Here is a 22263-nt window from a genome sequence, read left to right as displayed (position 1 = left end):
CCCTGAGATTGCATTAAACTGTAATATCAATGCAGCAATCCGTGCTATATTGCCACTTTGAAATACACGCAGCGTCCCGTGCTGCTATGGCGTCGGGAGGAGGCGCCTTCTCTCCTTAGGTAGTTAGTTACAACATTAGTAAAGAAAATCCCTGGTTTAATATTTAATTTATTTTGTAAATAATTCGATGGATGAGGGGCAGCGTGGTGGTCTACTGGTTAGTGTGTCTGCCTCACTGTCCTGAGGTTTCGGGTTCGAGTATTGACTATTCGGGCTATCGGGCTATTTATGTGGGCGGGTGCAATGTATTTTTTGTCCACTTGGGGTCGCCATAGTCACGTTCTACACTGCAGTATCTGTGACTTTGAATGTGTGTGGCTTTAAAAGGCGGGGCCTGGCGTGTTGAGTGAATCAAGAGTCAGCGAATGCGAGTGTGATCTGATCGGCTGTGGTTGACTGAGGATAGTGGCTGGCTGTTACCTGGCTAAAAGTCAGCCAGTCTGCGTGGTGAGTGTCTCTGAACATCAGTTGTGGTAGCTAGCGTAGTTTTTTTGTTACCGTTTGTTCAATAAAGTGATCGAATGTGCACCCACTGGCGAGGCGAGGCGGTGACTGTGTTTATCCTTGACCGACTACGGCGGGATTACAATTAGTTCTAACTAGCGGTGGTAGGATATGTTAAATTAGCTAACGATGTTTACTTTTCCACAGACGTGCATTGTGTAAGTCCGTTCTGCATCGCTCTTTATTTTCTTTTTTTAAGTGTGAAATGATCCCAAACTTTGGACATTCTCCTTTACACAATCTTTCTTCCTGACTGGCACTTATTGCTGTGTGAATCTGCAGTACCAGGTTGTCCGTGTCGCGCCGCAAAATCCACGGTATAAAATTTGATCTCCACGATATAAAAAGAGTGGCGCTGCAAAAAGTGAACCGCAATATGGCGAGGGACAACTGTATCTCAATCGTCTTAATGATCATCCAACCATCCATTTTCTGTACCGCTTTAGCCTGTACTGCGAGTTTTTGAAAGAGATCAGGTAGTACGTGTGGACGAAGGCTCGACTGCCATTCACAAAGTTGGCAAAAAATCATTCTAATGCTCAAATGCTGAAGACAAAATCTGTAGTGCGCAAAGCATTCAGGGTCGCCCCCGCGAGATCTTAGCCCTGGTGGCTCCTCGCTTTTTCCCGCTCGGTTTTCATGTCTGTGTGCGGCTGTGAATTTCAAATGAGACACGGAGACATTAGCCCCGTTCCACTGTAACCCAGCAGCTTGGATGCCAGGATCATATTAGTATTTTATTCATTTCCCAGCGCTGTAGGGGCTATTTCATGCGGTAATGACTTTTGCTTGGAGGAAAAACTAAACTGACGTTGGCACTGATGGTGTTGTGCGTTATATTTATTATTATTTTTGTACCCTAGTCTGTAATTCATCCAATTGTACATTTACAGAACTGCAGAGTTGCCCATATGACAGTAGCCCAATTTCTGTTTTCGGTCTTTGGAAGAAATTCGACCTTCCTCAATGGTTGCTGATGGTAATTATTGTTACAGCATTGCATTGATCTAATGGGCTTATACTGTACAAAGCCCCAAGAGAAGAAGAGAGAGCCTTTTTACATTTGTAATACATTACCTTTGTGAAGATGTGGCTGCGAAGAGAACAGTATTTACAGATGAAACTTTAAATCTGAACAGTTAAAATGGAAAAATAAAATCCTTTCAAAACTTTAGTATTGAATGCATTCATTCGCACGTACCATGTACATGCCGGCCACTACTTTAGGTGCACCATCCAACCATTTACGTACTGTAGCGCTTGTTCTCATTAGGGTTGCGGGTGAACTGGAGCCTATCCCAGCTGACTTTGGGGCGAGAGTACACCCAGGACTGGTCGTCAGCCAATCACAGGGTAAACGACCAATCACAGTCATATTCGTATGGACAATATGGAGTCTTCATTGAACCAAATAGGCTTTTTTTTTTTTTTTTTTATTATTATTTTGAAGAGTAACCTCACACAAGCATGGGGAGAAGATGCAAAATCCAGGCCACAGCAAAGATTCGAAAGGGCTTCCTCAGAACTGTGAAGCAGATGTGCTAACCGCTTTTCCACCGTGCCGCCCAACATTAGGTGCACCTGCAATAAGATTGAATATACAAAATAACATAATCAGCATCATGCTTAAACGTGTAATTTTGGGGAGTAAGTCTCATCACAAATTGGTGTGCATTTTTCTCAAATGGTCAGCAGGGGGCGACTGTGATGGCTGCAGAAAAAAACAAAAATGAATATGCATCAGATTTTCACTCAGGTTTCATTTCAATCAACATTCTCCTTTAGCTGATGGTATTCATTGTTAGTTTTAAATCGACTGCTGTAAAACCCACGCTTCGTTTGGTGATTTATTGTTTCCATTTGGAAGAAAGTAGGCAATAAAGGTAGAGTGCTATTGTGATTTACAAGTGACACCATCAGCTTGTCAGTGCCTCATCCAGACTTAAGACCAACCGAGACCTGACAGTTCTTTCCCCTTTGGTTTCACGACAGTGGGCAGGACGCAACTGTCAGACATGACATTACTGTACCTTCAATGGTTTTATATATGAGAGGTTTTTGTCATCTGGATGGTTCCGCTACTCTTTACTTTTACAGCTGAGGAACAAACCTGTATGTGTTTGGAAAAAGTTATATTGTAGTCTGAAATCATAGCTGTGGGGCACTTTAGTGAATATTGCACCCTAAGGGACTGAAATGGACTTGGTGACTTTACAGTGGAACCTTAAAAGCTGTTTTGGGGAGGAAAAAAAACACCTCCAAAGGCAAAAAAAAAAGAAATGTGCCAACTTTAGCTCAAGATATTTCTGGTGTCAAGGTGTCTTGACATTGTACTTTATAACTTCATTTATACAATGAGTTTTTGCTTTCCATGTCAAAAATGTAATTAGAAATGAACAATAAATACCAAATATCAGTGTATAAAATACATTTTTATTTGATGTCATCCTCAAATGAGATTTTGTTGGTGTTATGAGAACAGTAGATGTTTGTAGTGATGTGGCAAATCTAAAAAAAAAAGTGTTTTTTTTTAAATGATCTTTTTGGCTTTATTGTGAGATCAGAAAGCAATAATAAAATAATGTTTTGCAAGGCGATTTGCATCCTCAATTGTACTTTTCTTTTGCAAGCAGCAGTAGAACATGGGTTAGTATCAACAAATCCACGTCACATTCAAAGTGATGCAATGTCGCCATCTACAGGGATCTGCTAGTCAACAGCGTGCTTGACCAGACCTGAATTTTACAGACAAGCTGGGTGAGAGAGAGATACCCTCTTCCATACCTACCTCCGCTGCGGTGAATGATTTAAATATACAGCACCTGTTAGGAATAAAATCTCATATTTGATGAACTCTTAGGCCTACTGCGCTATTGCATTTCAATGTTAGTCATGATGGCGGTACTGAAGAAGAACCAGTTTTTCTTCCGGTGGTACCTTCCTATTGTAAAATTGGATGGATCCTAATTGGACCTTGGTGGTCGCAGTGTATCTGAATGTGTGGCTCACCTTTGGCAGTGTAACTGCCTCATTCTGGGACTGTGCTCAAATTCAATATGTCTCAAGAATCTTGCCGCCATTTAATGTCTTACACGCGGTGTGACTAGTGACAAGTTTTAGGAGGTCGCAGCGGTTGTTGGCCACAACTTTATCGTCTGGATAGAAGCCTTAATTGACACGGCCAGTAATGAAGAATCTCCATTAGCGCCACACACATCCGAGCTTGTTTACGCTGCCGGCCTGATGTCCTTGTATTGTCCAGATTCTCCCATAAATGTTGGGAATTAGCATTGAATATGCATTTGGCTCCACTCCAAGTCTTCACCAAACACCGCCAACTCCGTCTGACGCTCAAGTTGCTTTGCATAATCAAAGCTCACCTGTCAAGCGCGGCATCGAGGCAACTCCGCGGGAAAATACATGCCCCCGTGCTGCGCGCCCGCCCGCCGCTGCAGCTGCAAGGTCAGCCGTCCTGTCGGCAGGCGCCTCCATAAGCACGGGGCTGCGGTGTTGCTGTAATTGGCAATATCAGACAGATAGAAGCTCAGCCGCCGAGCCTGCTGGCCCTTTTATTGCGCCGATGCCGCCTGTTGATGTCGCCCATCCGTGACATATATTTGTTTTGGAATGGCTTTCCGGCGCTGGCGTTGTTTGGAGTTTTCCGTTTCATGTATGTAATGCTGCCAGGTGAGGGGAGGGAAGTTCTGACAGCTTAATTGAAATCTGCTGACATCTGTTTGTGCGAGTGCGGCACCTCACACACAGCAAAACAATCTCTTCATTGCCCGCAACATTGAGTATACTTGTACAGTCTGATGAGATCCAACACGAGAGCGGCCTTGTATTTAATATCCTTAAGTTAGGGTAAGCCCTCGCGATATACGGAAATACACGAAGTCGCAACCATATATCTATTTTTTGTATCTGTGACTTTGAACGTGTGCTGCCTTAAGACCTGGCCCGATGAGTGACGTCGGAGTCAGCGAATGAGAGTGTAGTGTCGGGCGTGTCGACTGAAGATTGTGCTAGGTGGCTAACCGTTAGCCAGCCTGTGTGTTGCGTTACTTGGCAGAAGTTTTGGTTGAAGTTGTGAATGAATGTGCTTATTAGGTTTTCATACCCCGCCCCAATGAAGCGACTGAAAGTGCACCAGTGGCTGTGTCTGTCCTCCCTCTATCCTAACCACCTGAAGAGGAATTACAGTTTGCTCTAACCAGCGGTCTTAGGCTATATCAAATTAGCCAACAATGTTTACGTTATCATAAATGTGCAGTTGTGGAACTTAAGTATTTTGCAATAGGCGTTTTGCACTTCTGCTTCTTGTGAAACGATCTCAAAGTTTGGGCATTCTCTGTCGTTTACGCAATCCTTCCTCCTGGCCCCGCTTCTCCCCACCAGCGCACGGACGGCCATCGACTGTCTGTCGATTGCACCGGTTTGGGTATATGGATGCGCATAGATTACGTGGTTTACCCCGATGCTCTAATTCGAGGGTCATTGAGGTGAGAATCAGTCATTTCTATTCGCTGCATAGCGCTCGGTACGTCACTGTAAACGATAAGATTCGTCCTCATGTCTGTATAAAGTGGAACACAGCCCGTTTGGCGTTTGTTCAAATGGGATTTGACGTCTCGGATGGCCTCTCAACAATGTGAAGCCTGGTCGAAGAGCTGTCCTTGTCAAGTTCCTGCAAAGGCTAACGGGAGATTATAATCTTGTATCTCGTGAGAACAGACGACACGCAGGAGGGGCATTTGGGTGGTCTACTTTCTCCCCAAGAGGGCGCTATACAGTACGTGTAGTACGAGGTGCAACTAAGGGTTTTAGTGACAGTGAGTACGAGCTTGCATCGAAAAAGGACACCTAGTTCTCTTTTCCGGGCGCTTTATCATAAGCAGATGTACAAAGGTGTAAAAGGGTCGTAAATGAGAATCATTGTGTTCTCAACATTCAGTCGTGTACTCCCCAAACTGCTGCTGTACTTCAGCCAATGACTTGAATTTCAATCAGTCCTGTAAGTGTTTAAAATCCAGTGTATTGTATAATTGGAATAGCCACAAATGCAAATCAATGGAGTGTAAAGTCAGCGGTTAATTAGACAGAGAGTGCTCCCGGTTGAATGATGTGCAATTGTTTCGGGGATATCGAGGGGATACATGAAGATGCAGTGAGGGAAATTAAGCGAAGTTTTATTGAGAGAGAAATGATTATTTTATTTCGGGACAGTAGGAGATAGATCTAAAGGAATCTCTCGATGCTTAAAGTAAAAAAAGAAATGAAAAAAAGCAAGCACGATTTAGATGTTGAAAGTTGAAGTCAGACAAGGTCACAGGATGCGGGCATATTTGACTTTCTGGCGAGTGTCACTCTTCTTCAAGAAAAGCTCCTGTGAGCGGCAAAGGCACCTGATTGATTTGGCGACATTTCGGATTCACAGGGTGCTTTTGTGATTTTGATTTAGGTGACAGAGCACCCGCAATCAGGAAGGTCGTAATCAATGTTTCGTGTTTATGTGCTGCTGTGCAGCACAAGTGTTTTTGTGTGTCGCTTTCAGAGGACACATCCTCCGCAAATGAGCGGGGCTTAATGGCCATCCGACTTTCCTCGCTCATGCACGGAGATCGACCGTGCTCTCGATGACATTTCATTTTTTACATCGCTCTCCTTTTTCTTTCTTTCCCCTGCGCACCTTGGGGAATTGTGAGGCCGAACCGAGCACACAATACAACAAAAGATGTAGGGGGAAATAGCTTGCGTGTGCTAGTTGGAAACTGCTGCAAACGACAACAACAGTACACGGAATCCTCGGTTCGCGACCTTACCGACACGGCGTTTCAAAGTTATGGGATGAACTAGTTTGCTTAAAAGAAGAAAGAAACGATAGAAACAGAACGCAGTTAAAAACCGATGACCTCATGGATATTGCACCTCTCTGATCAAAAAAAAAACGAGCATTATCTGTGGAAATGCAGATTTCAGGGGAGGGTCAGCAGCTTGAAAAAAAAAATATGGTGTGAATGTGTGTGTGTGTGTGTGTGTGAGAGAGAGAGAGGAAACCGGAACTGGGTCTACCCAAAAACTGAAAAAAAGGACCCATAAATCTGCTGTTTTTTGGGGTGTTGGTTCGTGAAAAGGGTGAGGCCCGAGCTGATTTATATTCTGGGGAAAACTCTCCTACACGTCAAAACATCGGAATTCGACGATTCACAGCCTTGTTGAATTTTAAAGGGTTAGAAGAAAAATCTAATACAAAATCTGTTCTGGAAAGCTGGTCGACTTCCAGTTTGCCCTGACTTCCGAACAGTTTAACAAGCTAGCGGCTAGCGCTAACGTTAGCACCAACATTTAACGTCTCTTCGGCCTCACAGTCTTCACTCGCTGGTCCTTCCGCTTACTCGTTCACACAGAAATTGACGCTCAAATCCTCAGCTCAAGGTGGCATCATCTCACCAGCAAGACTTGACACCTCTTTGGCCGTTACATGCAAATCCACATTCTTCTTGTCGATATTTTTCTTCTCTCAACACCCCGTGTCCTTATTCCGGTGTAAGCGCCTCAAAGAAACGTCACCCAAGACGACATATCGACTTCCAAGTATTTGCGTGATTCTTTTTCCAAGCAATAGCGGTCCAATTTCTCATTGTAAGACCATCGGAGCACTGCAGGTACCACTGCAGTTGTTTTTTCTCCCCCATCTCCTGTTGACGATCAGTTTTCATGTTCTTGTGGTCCACAGTCCATCACCTCGATGAAGAGCAACATACAACTAAAAGATCAACCGGTACGACCCCATGGAACATTCATCAGGGCCTGGGAGTCATAATCAGAGCAAAGCAAGCTGCTACTTCGCTTCCAAGAAAAAGGCACACCGAGTTCATCACGTGACGAGGCGTTGCGAGGCAGACAGATACGAGCCTACCCTGGCGGACACGCTGCACCTTTCTGTGCACTCATTGAGCTGCCGGAGTCTGCTCATAATTCATACGAGCGTCTGGAAGATGAAGCGCGGTGTGGTCGCGGGCACGGCCCTTCAATCTTAACAGTTGGGCTCGGAGAGATGGGCCCAGACCCGAGCGCCAAGATGATCTGTGTATCCTCAGAAGCCCTCTCAGCACACACTTGATTGCTGTTCACCTACACCGTCAATGTCAGGAGCACTGGCGTTCAATTTGATATGATAGGCGCCACGATTATAAACATAAGCCACCGTTCGACGATATAATATAGGCACAATAATGTGAGTCCCCGAAGCCAAGGCTCTCGCTCCCGCCTCTCATTATAGCAGAGACGGGACTGGATGGGAGTGATACTGCACATAAACTGGACCGTGAAATAAGACCTGTACAGCTAGTTTATTGCGTGTGAGGATGAGATGGGCGCAACTGATTTTCACTCATTGAGCAGCTGTGTGATGCGGAGGAGCCATCTTAAAAAAAAAAAAAAAGGGCCTCCACTCGCCAAGGGGAGGAAAATGTCCGGGACGGGCGCGAGCCACCTTCAAGCCAGCAGGGGATGATAAGCAAAAAATTGTCCATTAAGATGAAAAAGTCTTGCCACATCAGTGACAGAAGGTTTGAAAATCTGCAAAACTGGAGTCCTTTTTTTTTGCTCTATACACAAACAGTAAATGATGATGATGCCAAAGAACATCATTCAATTTGGTGGACTTATGGATGGGCGTTATGTGGAATCTTGACGCAATTGAGGGAAAATAGAAAGCACGACGTGGATGCAAACATCTGTCGAGTCTGACAGTACAGCGGCGCCTTGATATAAGAGTGACGCCACCCGACCTGAGCACAAACTTGAGATGAACTCACGTTTGTCAAATAGTGAACACTTCTTCAAAAAAGGCCTTCAAGCTGTTATCGCGACTGCCAGTTGAAGTTTACTGTCAAACAAAGAGAATTACACATTATACATACAAATAAAAAAAAATAAAAATAAACGACTCATATTACAGCAGCTTATTGAATCACAGTAGTTGTGAAACTATTCTTCATTTGTGTCTCCATGACTATTATACTGCCCTCCGCCAGCCAAGGCGGGCACACCAGAAGGAGCATCACAATGAATTGAATTGAAGCATTCAATTATGATGCACAAACTTTTTTTTTTTTTTTACATTCTATTTAATCATGTTATTACTTTTTATATAAAGTACAATATTAAAGCGCTCTATTTTCCTCATTAAAAACACATTTGCTTATTTGGGGGCGCTGAAACAGATTAATAGCATTTCCATTCTTTTCACAGGCGAAGATGGTTTTATATATGAGTGTTTCATATTACGAGTGTGGTCATGGAACAAATTCAACTTGTATGTACGACGCTGAATTTGTACATAAATCACAACGTGTGGTAGTCTATCACTAACCTACACGAACAGAGGAGTAAAGTCAAAATTCAAGTAAATATTTGGACATTGAATACATCTAGGTTAACATGAAAAACAGTGAGCGCGCCAAAGGTAACCGAGCGTGCCTTCGTGTTTCTCCACCGCGTACCGTTCGTAACCTCAGAATGTCGTGTGCTGAGACTGTTGTAGACCGAGGACCCCTTGTTAGGAAATACAGTGGTGCCTTGAGATACGAGTTTAATTCGTTCCCCGACCACGCTCGGAACTCAACTCAAAAGCTGGGTCACTCGTATCTTAAGGCACCAAGTTTTTGAGGGATCACATGACAAAGGGTTCTGTAGTTCTGTAAATAAAAAACAACAACCAACCAACACTAATGATTTTTCCATCGATCGAATGAAAGTATACTTTAAGAATAACATACTAGATTTGAGGCCTGATTTGACAGGTCGCCAGAAAGCGTTCTTTTGTTCGAAACCATAAACAGTCTGTTGCTACGCAATAACACACATCCAAACCTTGAATCATTGCAAAAGAAAATCAATCTTACACCCTCTCTGTATTTCTTCCATTCGTCATAGCACCAAAAGCCTTTTCTTCCGTCGTCTTCTGTTACTTACTCGTCTCTCTCAGACGTGTCATTGCAGTCTGGGTGACGGTCCCAAAGGTGTAGACTGCTTCAACTTTAGGTTTTGAGGCAATTCCGTGCACCTGCTCGCTCATCATCCCTCCGTCCACCTGTTCTCTCCTTGCAGGTCAGATTGCCGCATGGCAGGTGAGAGCGATGACTGTCATGGCACAAAAGCGGCGTCCTGCCTCCGGCGCCGTCCAGGGGTGGCTGGACCGGGGCCGGTGCGGGCCATAGGTGTAGGAGCCGTGCAGCACCTCAGCTCGTTTTGATTAATGGACCTCTCTCTGCCCCTGAGTGAGCAATTATCAGAGGGCAGGCAAAGTCGTTCATCACTGTAACCCAACGCCCACTTCGCTTCCACCATCGAAAGTCATACCTGCGGGGCTGGCGGTGCACGTCCTATACCTTCTCCGCCCCACCCGGCTCGTTGCTGCCCCTTGTTTGACCGGGAAGGTCAGAGGCGGTCAGCCTCTGTGAGATGGTCGAGCTCTCTGAAGATCTTGTAGGACTTTGTACAAAAGGTCTTATAGCTACTCTACCTCTGCTTTGTATGCCCCCCCCCCCCCCCCCCCCCCACCCCACTTTACCTCATTTAGTGTTTATACTCCAGATTTCAGATTTATGTATGTCCAAATCAGAAAATATTTGTTGAGGGGTATGACACTGACTGAGGACGAAACTGAAAAATGTTGATCCTGATCCAGAAACGTTTTTTTATGTATTCTAGACATCTAGAAATCCGCCACCTACAGTAGAAGACATCTGTGTTCCGCCTCGGGCGTCGACCAAATATACCTTTTCACCATGAGGTCACAGAAACGACAGAGCTTTCTCTGATGGCACCACTAGTAAGTAAACAAACCGTTACATATCATTATGACCAAGGTCGAGTAATTGAGAAAACATGGTGAATGGTTTGAATGATTCATTTAACCTTCTTCTCGATGGCCGGCGTTTGAACGCGTGAAGTGTCAGTTGAGAAGAAGATATTTCGTGAGGAAAATGCACCAAGACGCGAGATAGAACGCCGTCTGTTATGTGCATTTGAACAGGTATGCTGATTGAAAAATAGACGCGTAAATTCAGACATGGTTAACATGATCATTGAGGGACTGGCTCATTAATAGACTTTTGTGCTGCTGTGGTTAATGGCACAGACTACAGGCTCTTTTGTTGCTGAAATGTAGAGCACTCTGCAAAATCGGACATTAACTAGCAGGCTCGCTAATTTGTTTTGCGGAATTATTCTTGTACTTGTACACTTCAAAATTCTCATGAGGTCATGCTGACTGGTTTAATGGAGTCTCGATGTCTTTGGAGCTTGTGTCTGCTAACGGCGCCGAGTCCAATTTCCTGATCCAATTGCTACCTGAATGTGACGGTGAGAACCATAAGCAGGCTGAAATTCAAACAGAAGGCTGCGCACTGTAACCTCAGCGTGTCGAGCCTGACGAGTGCGTGACCATCCATTGTCCGAGAGATGTGCTCGGCATGATAACGTTCAGGAACACAATGGAAGCGGAACTCCGATGCGCCTCTCCTGCTCTTGCTGTTAATTGTTTTGTACGTTTCTGTGTGGGACGCGCATGGAAAGGCATGATGATTGAATTACGCTGTGGCTATAACTAGCTACATTTACTCAAAGTAACCTTTTGAATAAATTGTGCTTGTCGGAGTAGTTTTAACGTCACATACTTTTGACTCTGTTACATTGAACTGCATTCCTGCTCATTACTTTGCCCCATAAAAGTACAAAACTACTTTTTTCACTGAATACCGAGGCTGAGGCTCTAACCAGTCAACCACCGTGCCACCGGCTTTATAGTGAATTTTGCTGAACAATTCCAGTTAACCAGCAGTTGGACCTCAATCTGTTAATGTATCATTCTCATGCTTATCAAATACAATCGAACAGGCTAATTCGGTAATATACTCTATGTAAAATCAACATACACACACACACTCTCTCATACAGAGTGCTCCTGTTAGCCTCCATTAGGGTGACTGACAGTTGGCCGCTGAGATTGTGTTAGTATTCAGTGGACTTCAGTTTATTTCTGGCTGAACAAACTGACCTTCATTCTTGCAGAACCAATAACCGCCGCGGCCCCTCTATCTTATGGAAACAGGAACAAAACGCCGCCGCCGTATTCTCATTCAGAACATCGCCGCACAGTCTGGAGTAATTGAGCATATGCCGAGAAGATGAAGGAGGAAGCAACGGGCCTAACTGCTGGGCCGTGCTGAGAAAAAAAAAACCCTCAGCGCCCACCTCGCGATTAAAAATGCAATTAACAAAAGTGTTGTTCCTCTCGGGAAAGCAACAATTTATTCGCAATTTACCTGAATCTACAGGTCAACTAGCGGTTTGTCTTGAGGAAGGATCATGGCGGCTAATGGCTTTGGATGATCGCCAGGCTCTGATTGGCTTTTAATGCTGTCTAATGGCCACGCTGCTTACACATCACTAATGTGAACCAACTGAACAATTCTGTGCGGCTCAAGATTTTTCCCCCTGGTTGTCGGCGCGCCACTGTATCTGTTAAACAGAGGCTCCAAAAAGATGCACGAAGCTTTTAAGATGAGACGACCCAGCTTTCGAATAACAACGCGATGCATTTGAGATGAGCAATGTTTGTCATTTCAAATTCACCTGAGAGGGCAAGGAGGATGTTTCCCAGCTAAAGTGTGATTGCACCAATTATATTATTATTCTTTTTGGCATGCTCCAGTGCATAATTGCTACTTTGCTAGATGGACTGTAAATGCAGAGTGGACGCTTCTCCACGTGGGAACGCTATCGCAAAAAAAAAAAAATGTTACTTGCTGCTGTGACCTAAAAACGCTGGAGTCGCCGCACCAGCAACACCCTGTCCGCCCTCCATCGCTCTACCCGCGCCCTATCTCGGTGTCTGCATCTCTCGCCGTTCCTTTGCCCCCTTTTCTAGCATCTCCGCCATCTCTTCATACATCACTGCAATTTTCACACGGCCGGATGGAAATTGAGTGGGAGAACTGGGCTGCCGGATAAGATGGAGGTCTCTGACCGGACAAATATGAAAATTCAATTTCAGCCTCCCCTCTACCGGAAAAAAACATGTGCCCGTCTTTTACTTGGCATGCTCTCTTTCCACAGAGTACGTACTTTCGTGTCTCCAAAGGCGGATGACAAAAATGCAAGGCAACCCACCCTCCATTATCAACCGCTCTTGGTTGGCACCACACTCTAGTTTCACTTTTGGAGCTAATTTGTGTGTACAACTCTACACACGTCCGATGAGATACAATACCAGAGCTTCATCCAAACAGCATTACAATAATTACGAAATATTTGTTTTACGTAAATGTTTGAAGATGATTGGAAACCTGTGGCGAGTTAGCTGGTGGCTAGAGAGTTGGCAAAATTACTTACATTCACCATTATAAGGTTTAATGTTTTCTTTTATTGTTCCATAACTGTGGTGTAACTTCTCTGAGATGTCTAACCTTGTTCATAGCAGCAAGCCATTGTTGATCTTATGCAAGGACATTCCCAAGCGGCTACAACAGCTGGCTGGGTAGCTGGTGGCAATGTCCTTAATTTATGGAATTTGACTGAAGGACCTTATAATTAGTTTTTGTTTTTTGGGACTTTCGGCTTAAGAGAGCGAGAGTGTGGGGAGCGAGAGGACAAGCTGGCCGTCTCCCCCTCGCTCTCGTCTGCTTCTTCTTTCGCCCTCTGTTTCTCTTTGTTAATATCATGTAAATAGCTTTTTGTCTTAAAAAACAAACAAACATAAAGACAAGATGGCTTCCTTACTTATTCTGTCAGAAAAAGATTTTCCAAAACACTAGCGCCTCACATCACACTGAGGAAAGCCACCGGGAGCTTGAAGTGGACATATCTTCGTGGCTCAAACGTGTAGGCATAAAAAAAAGTTGCTGGACAAAGTAGCAGAGGCGTGGTTTCACGCGCTCAGCAGGCACAATCTGATTATTTTCATGAATATGATTTCCATTTGGAAACGTTTTTTGAAATGTGAACAAATCCGACTTTGTCCAGTGACATGCAGCAAACGGTTCAGGTTCCCCAATATCAGACATTCTGTGTCCACAAATCTTCAGCAATGACAACCATCTCCGATTTACATCATCCGACTCACAAAAAACACCTCCGGAAACCTCGCGAGAGCAAATAGGAGGGAGCCGACGGCCTAGTGGGAGGTTTGAACAGCGAACAGCGACAAATCAAACAAATAACGGGATTAAAGCCTTGCGTAACAAGTGTCTGATTACCATATCCCTTTTTAGCTGCGTTGACGTCTCCATTTCGCAGGGTTACAAAAAGCACATGGGTTTGTTGATGCCACCTTTTGTTGAGTCAAATTCTGATTTAGACAACGAAGTCACACATCGGGGTTGATTCAGACACGACCTCTCAAAAGAAGAAAAGTGAAGCTTTCTGACACATCTGGCCGGCAAACTCTGAAGCCATCGACCTATTTTTGGAGGCTTGAGGAATAACGACGCCGAGGAGCTGTAATCTTCTTGACTGACAGCGGCACACGATGCCTCTTCTCCACGCCCAATCCAGAAGACATACGCTAAAAGCAACACAATTCATGAGCGCAGAACACAGAAAGCCAGCGAGATAACAGAAATTGCACTGAGCAACAAAGAGATAAGGCGATGAAAGACTGGGAAGGTAGGATGAGGAAAAAAAACTTGTGCTTTGTTCTACCTACTACACATTTTTGGGGTAGCTCAGCCATTGTGAGGCCTTTCCGATAGTTTTCTGGTACCACGTTATAAAGGCAAAACCCCTGAGACCAAATATTTAAACACACATTGCTGATTTACAACAGTCCAGTACTCTGCACACGATGACGACGACACAAGGACACGGGCTCCATTATTACCAGCTTTTGTACCGCGACATTGTATGCAAGCTTGAGTTTGTTAAGCTCGCTTTACAACAAGAACTCTTCACGGTCTTTCGCAATTCTTCACTCGCCCGTGACGCGAGTGAGGATAAGCGGTACGGAAAATGAATGAATGAATTCTTCACTCACTACATGATTCAGGTGAATCAAAGAAATGGGAACACAATACTGTATATCATTTTAGATATGTGTTTTCAATATGATGGTACCCTATAGCTTGCAATGGGGTAGAAATTGGTTTGTAACAACACTGGTATTATGTACAGTAAGTTAATTGAAAAACAACAATCTAGATTGAAGATAAATTTTGTCCGCAAGCGTCCTCCAACTGCGTGTCACGTGACTACTCGTTTTGATGACAGTCATCTGGCCGGAGTGGGCAAAACTGTGGCTACCGCTAACGCTAATGCTAATGCTAATGCTACTTCAGCTAGAGCAGGAAACATGGCTAGTACGACGAATAACTCTGAAATGACTGACCCTCCAAGGTCATTTAGGTCAGCAGTACGGGAGCCTTTTGGCTACACGGCTGAGAATCACTTAGTCGACAAGTCCCGGGCTATTTGCCGTAAGTGCTTCTAAATACTTCGACAAGTCGAAAATGTTTATGCACTCTCAAAGACACCATCTCGAAAATTGATTGAAATGGGGCAAGGAAGAAAACACAGGCACACTCTCCTCTGACAAAAAAAAACAAAAAAAACAAAACATAAGCAGGGGATTGGGTAAAAGAATAAAAATAATAAGCCGGGTTTGCGCAAATAATGAAAGATAGGCTCCCCCAAAAAATCTGTGAAAAGATGAATACACGAATGAAGAACTGGGACTATGCGGAGGCCCACTGTATACAGTATATATTATAAGTATATTTAATATTGTTATAAATAAATTGATATAATAATACATAATGCAGTATTAACAAATGCTCGAAAATGTCTCCTGGCGTGTTCACGCCAGCATCGAACGTTGCTGTCCAAATGCTCATCGAAACAATTCTGTGAGTGATGAGCACTGTCAAGCTCTTGACCACGTCTTTGTGATGTCCAATTTCCTTTGCTTGTTGGTTGCATAAAGAATGAATGTTACATGGCTAGCTCGTGAATTAAACAAACGTGCATATCGACACAAAGGATTCTTGGCAAATAACCAATCCAAACAACAATCTGTATTCATATTGTCGCATGTATGAAAACGAAAGTGTATTCATTAATACGAATGATATGAAGGGGTTATGAAATGAGTAAACACCAAGGTGTTGTTGACTTTACTGTGTGCTCAATGGGGAGTCTATCCATATTTTTATTCCAATGTGCACCCGCACGTAATGGGCTCTTGCTGTGCATGTGTGTCAACAATCCACAACGTTTCATAGAAATCAGAAATCAGTGGTGTAGTATTTGTATATTCCTGATAACTAAAACACAAAAACATCAACTAAGTAAACAAAACAAACAAAACAAAAAAACAATACCTCGAGCAGTAGTTTGCAGTATGAAAGATTTGGTCCACAGTTGGGAAAGTTTTGTCTAATTTCAGAAAAGATTGTGAACCCATCAGTCAAGGATTGTTCTCGTTTTCTAGAGTGGGACAAGAAATATTCTTTGAAAGTAAAAGGTCATTTTTATTAGGGAATTGCATCTTTCTGTGAAAATTATGATCGAATTGAATTTGCCGGATTGAATGCCGACGTATAAGGATGTAATCAGGGACAAAAGACGCCTCCAACATAATCTTTGTTGTCAGGTTATCCTACCTTACTTTGATAGTCTTCTGATGTGGGGGCATGACTCTCCCAATCATCACCGTTTGCATAAACGAGCATGTTTGTTGTTAATAGTAAAAAGTACTAATTCTGCAGCAGCAAACGCTGACTCACATCCCCGGGCGCACTTATCTCAAGGGGAAAAAACAAACAAACACCAAGTGTTGTGATGTGCCGCTTGCAAACCAGGACAAAGTCATTTTTGCACTCCTGGTGTAGTTTGGATCTCTTCATGGTGCTAAATTCTTCCCTTTAACTTCTGTCCTTTGTTGAAGGACAACAAGTGGCCTTAGTGATCCAGACATCCACAGGTATAATCTATGAGGCTGGGGGAGTTTAGACGTGAGGCTTAAGATGAGTAGATTGAGACGGTTTTGTTTGGGAGCTTTTATTTAGCCAGAATAGCTGCGATAAGATGGTGCTGATTGCAAATCCTGCTGTTGTCGAACTAGCCCAACACACAAATCCTGCTTGTAAAGCCTCATGCAGTCAGTCGGAATATCGTGTATGCAGAAGCAAAATATGACATTAACAGGAACCTTCAAGGGGGTTGCGGGGACCTCCGTTGTTTGCTCTGTATTCATGAGAAAATTCTAAACTTTATGTAGTCACGTCTAAACGATTGATCTTCCGGTGTTGTTCTTACAGATCCACGCGAGGACGCACCCTCAAGGCCACGCTTGTCTCCGGACGCTCCCGATCGCTGCGTTCACGTCGGACGGCGGACTGTCCGTGGGCTCCGACGGTCGCAGCAAAAGGAAGCAAGCAGGCGTCTCGTCGGTGCATTTGTCGATCAAGCTGGGCAAAACAGAAGACGTCAAAAAATAAAGTCATTCAAGCGTGGAAGAGGGTCTCACCTCGTTGGGCTGTGAATTTCAGGTTTGTAGGCCACTGTAATGAGTAACAGATCCCTGTAGATTACGATTTTGGATGATGAAGATGAAGAACAGGGGGCAAATCACGGCATGCCACGTCCATTGTGAGAGAGAGAAATGCCAACGCATTGGAAGTCGTACAAGTTTAGGCACCTCGGGATATATTAGGTATATGCAGCGCATAAACAGAGTATGTGTTCTAGTCTCAGTTGTAGATCTGTAAATACATTCTCGTAAATGCCATTAATCCGTTCCAGCCTTCCCTCACACCCCCCCCCCCCAAAAAAAAACAACAACAACAAGACATGTTGTAACGTGTACATTAATAAGGAAAAAGAGTAGTCCTTAATATTGTACTTTATGTAAACATACAGAGAGACTTTTTGTCACACTTTATATTGAACACTACTCCTTCTGGCGTGCCCGGCTTGGCGACCTGGGGCAGTATAAGACAAACAGATATAATGTCGATTGAGGCATTATTATGTCTCGACTCCTCTCCGATCTCATCTGTACGACACAATCATTAGTCGTTCTACGTGGAGGATAAACAATATATGTTAACATATATTGATGTCCTTGATGTCCTTGTCCTTCAACGGGGACTTTCTCGTCCAACAGCAAATGCTCTTCTGGATGAAAGGTTTACAATTCCCACAGATCCATTCCAAAAACCTAAAGAAACCCTGATGAGGGGACAGGCACGACTCAAATTCAATATTTTCTTGAGTTCAATATTCAGTTCCTGCAGGGTTGACCAATATTCTGGTTCATATGAGTCATGGATAAAATGACACTGCAGCGCTACTCTCAAAAACACCTTATTATATACCTCAGGGTGGATTGCTCAGTTCACTCAACCACTTCCTCTCCATTCCTCATCTCAGAGAACAACTTTAGCAAAAGGCACAAGTGTCTGCATTTTGACACTCGTTGATTACGCTAGCCTCATCTGGACTATCCACTTCCACAACATCATCATCACCATCAGCCCAGTGTCTGATGAGTGTCTCTCATTTCCCTTGAACGTACTTCTCAAAAGTATGGCACTCTTCATGATGATTGGGTCAGTTCGCCCCAACCGCTTTAGCACTTTCACGCAACCCACCAACTGCACAAACAGGAATTTCTCAAAGCCTCTCGTTGCCTTCTAATCATACATTAAAGAAACGCTCAATAATCAAGTGTGATTACTTGATGACTCGTGTTTCTATGTCATGTTATTAAAAAAAACAAAAAAACTGTACTATCAATACAGGAGTTTTACGAGCTATGAGCTGATGTTCGGCCAATGTTTTTGCTTTGACTTGATACCAGCGCTTCTGTATGACGACGGTGAACTCAACTCACAAGCGGCAGCTTAACATAAAACAAAGAATTATACGCTGCATAGTTAAACAAACACATAACATTGCCTTAAAGCTAGCTCAATGCTAACACATAAATGGAAATTCCATAGACGGGCTAACGAATAGTATCGGTGTTATAATCCTTTAAACAACGGATATTTGAGCACAAACAATGGAGCAACGCATGTAGACATAAAGTAACAATACTTAGAGGCATATATTCTTCATCCTCTGCAAAGAATGACGAATATTACTGCGGCTTACTAATACTGCTCCCAGGTGGCCAAGGCGCACACACCTGAAGGAGGATTAGCACAATTTCCATTGAATTAAAGCAAAAAATGTGGCAAAAACTTTCTTTTCCTAACATTCTATGTCTTTTTTTTATAAAATAGAGCACAAATATTGTTGTGTTTTTTTCTGAAAAAAAAAAACAGATTATTGGAATTTCTATTCATTTCAATGGGGGAAGTTGATTTGAGTGGCGTCACGGAAATTCAACTCTTAAGGCACCGCTGTATTTATTTTAGAATCCATTTTTTTGTGCTGGTTCTTCACAATGGAACATGTGCCTAGCCTCTTCAAATTTTTTCTTTAGAGAGCTAAATGATATATTATATTATATTGCGCCGCAACCTCATCGGTATTCAACGCATGTACAACACAATGTAGTCATAGCGATGCACCCTATTGCAAACAGCAGCAAGCCATGCCAGCTGGGGAGCCACAGATGGTAATGTAAATGTAGTTGGACTAAATATCTGAAAGTATATGTATGTTATTTATTCGTGTTAAGATAAACAATGTTAAGAGATTCTGGCTTTCAAGAGTGTTAGAATTACGTTTACTTTTCCTGATGGCCTTCGGCACAATTCGGTCAAGGCTTGGCTGGATGGTCGCGATAGTTGTGCAGGTGGTGGCCTATGCATGGCCTGTGGCGATATCTTAACATAAGGTAGCAGCCAGAATATCTGACGCCGCTCTGCGCTTATATGGATGGTACGGTCGAGAGAACGCTGGTGTGTATCCTCCCTAATTCGTACTGGATACAATTGTACCCAAAAAATGCCACCGAAAGAAATGCATGGCTGCTAAAATAGCAATTTATTTATGTATTTAAATCAGATCTACGTAACATTCAATGAAAAGGCAAAGCACTTTTATAAGTTGTGTAATAGCAAACTGTTTAGCATTGTTTATTCTTGTTGATTTGTTATAAAAGATAAAATGTCTCTCCAATTATCTTTCAAATGCCCGCCATAAAAAACAAAAACAAACAAACACACAAAACAAAAAAAACCTCTTGTGTGGGAAATAGTCTTGGGTGTGAGGTAAAACAGCAGCTTGATATCATGAACGATGGAGAATGATCTATTACATATTAAAGATTTCGACTCACAGGCAAACACAGGATGACCTAAATGACTTCCACATGCATGTTTGACCCTGGCTACGGGGTTATTTCCACTTTTGTGCGGGGATTCCACTATTGTCAAAGTGTCTGGGGATCAGAGCGCTTCATAACACTGAAACGTACTTATATTATCAGTGAAATGCACTTGTGAGTGAACAATGGCAGATGCTGGATGTGTTCCACGCATTGCTTGGCAAAAATTTCGGAGGTCAGCGCGGATTAAGTAGCTCAAACGAAAAATCTTCTCATTTTGTTCCAGTGCGGCTGAACTGGGCTGCATAATCTCGTTTTTTGCTACAACAAAGGTTGCATTGAAATCCCTTGGCAAGTGTGTGAGATCCTGCAGGGAACAGCAAATACTGCGCACTTAAAGTTTAAAATATCTGCTGCAATGTACGCACGGCATCTCCAAATCATACATCTTCCAGTGGGCAAACGTTCCTTTCTACATGCCCCCCCCCCCCCGCCTTCTGTTGTTGGTGCGGAGCGAGCCCCACGACTTTCTCCCTTGTTGGAAAAGTCAGCTCTTTTGGGAATTTGTCACGTTCCGCGGCTTGGAAGGACATGCAAAACGTGCTAACGAAGGGTGGCTGCTCCAGGAGACAATAATTCCAATACGATATCACATTTACAACAGCCCCACCCATCACTCTTCGACAGATTAAAGGTAAAATCATATTACTACAAATGAATGTTTGCAGCCACCTACCACAGTTAGCTTGCCTACAATTGAGGAAAGAAATATGCTATACATCATGGCTAACGTCGGCATGTTACTTCACAAAGCGGAGAAAAGCAGAGAAGTAGCTATTAATTTAATGAGAAACTGAGAAAATGAGTACTTTTACTGTTGTACCATAGTTTCATTTTTTTTTTTTTTTAAACAAAGAAACCTATTGTTTACAGTGGAACCTCGATGTGACAGACTAATAGGGCGGAGGGGCCGTCCGTCAAATCCCAAAATCCAAAATTGAAGCACTTTTTTTCTGTGGCCTAAAACACCAGTACAGTAAAAAAAAATATATATATATATTGTTTTGTACTTTGTTCGTGGCCTACAAACACCCAGTGCAGAACAAAATTCATTCATTCATTCATCTTCAGGTGTACACTCTGAACTGGTGGCCAGCCAATTGCAGGGCACATAGAAACAAACAACCATTCGCACTCACATTCACACCGACGGGCAATTTAGACTCTTCAATGTACCTAGCATGCATGTTTTGGGGATGTGGGAGGAAACCGGAGTGCCCGGAGAAAAGCCACGCAGGCACGGGGAGAACATCCAAACTCCACACAGGCGAGGCCGGGATTTGAGCCCCGGTCCTCAGAACTGTGAGGCGGATGTGCTAACAAGGCGTCCACCGTGCCCGGTACAAAATTATTGTATGTAAATATGAGGCAGATGAGCTAATCACTAAACCTTGCAGACCTAGATGTAAATAAGGCTAAAAGACAGCAGCAGGTTATAGCTGCCGATATGGACACTTACATGGTAATGTTGACCTTTCAGTCTGTTGACCGGTAAGAATTGAAAAGCAGTTTTGAGCCAGTCCAAAGCAACGAGTGAAGAAGTTGTAGCTGCAGTCTCCCGAGCACAAGACAGAAGACACGTTGACACACATCTGGCAGCAGACGTCACAGCAGCGGTCCGAGCAAAACCTCCAGTCGTGGTACATGCGGCAGCAGCCGTTCGCATTGTATTCCTCCTCACTTTGTTGCTTACAAATCTGCGAGCCCATGCTGCAGCCTGTTAAACGCACTCTTTATACACCAGCAGACGAGATATTGAAGAAAATCACCATCTGGAAAAATCCATCCTTTGGCTGTCCGGAAATGCAGTGGAGAATAAAGAAATTCAGTCGAGAGAAAACGTTCATAATTGGCTGTCAGGCTTTCTTGACAACAGCCAAAGTTTTCTCATATTGCAAGTGCGATGGCGCAATGTCCAATTGGCTGCAAACACAGTACAGGATGTCAGCATGTTTGCCTCCTGAGGCCTTATTCCAGTCTGCTTTGACGTCATTCACCGGATACGTGACGGGTCTGAGGATCGGCTCCGAGTAAAACTCAGCCTTTCGTAAAGGCACGACAACCGCAAATGTTAACATCAATTATGTTACCCAACCGAACTATCCGGCAAGACAAAGACGCTCTTTCAACGTAACTCAGCCGTTGCAACAGTGCGAGCGGTGAGATTTAAGGAAGCACCAGGGGTAAGCATTTCTTTTTCAAAACTAAAGACTATGACTAACGTATTAGATGTAAGCAGAATGAATAAGTCGAGATCAAGAGAAGTGAAATCAAGTCTGAGTTACGTTTGGGAGGAACTGCAAAATTTGTTAACACTGATTTGGTTTCGCGGTCCAAACAAATCTCATGAGCCA

The 22263-nt window shown here is 43.5% G+C and overlaps 1 long non-coding RNA gene across 1 annotated transcript; it reads right to left on the bottom strand.

The window, feature by feature from the left end:
* Positions 1-16610: 16610 nt before the first annotated feature.
* LOC133466047 (uncharacterized) lies at positions 16611-21811 on the bottom strand. The gene is made up of 2 exons (XR_009784820.1): positions 21369-21811; positions 16611-17036 (listed from the first exon to the last, which is right to left on the bottom strand). It is a non-coding gene; the product is annotated as an uncharacterized LOC133466047 (long non-coding RNA).
* Positions 21812-22263: the final 452 nt, after the last annotated feature.

The sequence above is a fragment of the Phyllopteryx taeniolatus genome, chromosome 16 (assembly GCF_024500385.1).
Source record: "Phyllopteryx taeniolatus isolate TA_2022b chromosome 16, UOR_Ptae_1.2, whole genome shotgun sequence".
Taxonomy (NCBI): domain Eukaryota; kingdom Metazoa; phylum Chordata; class Actinopteri; order Syngnathiformes; family Syngnathidae; genus Phyllopteryx; species Phyllopteryx taeniolatus.
This window is presented reverse-complemented; position numbering and strand designations above follow the sequence as displayed.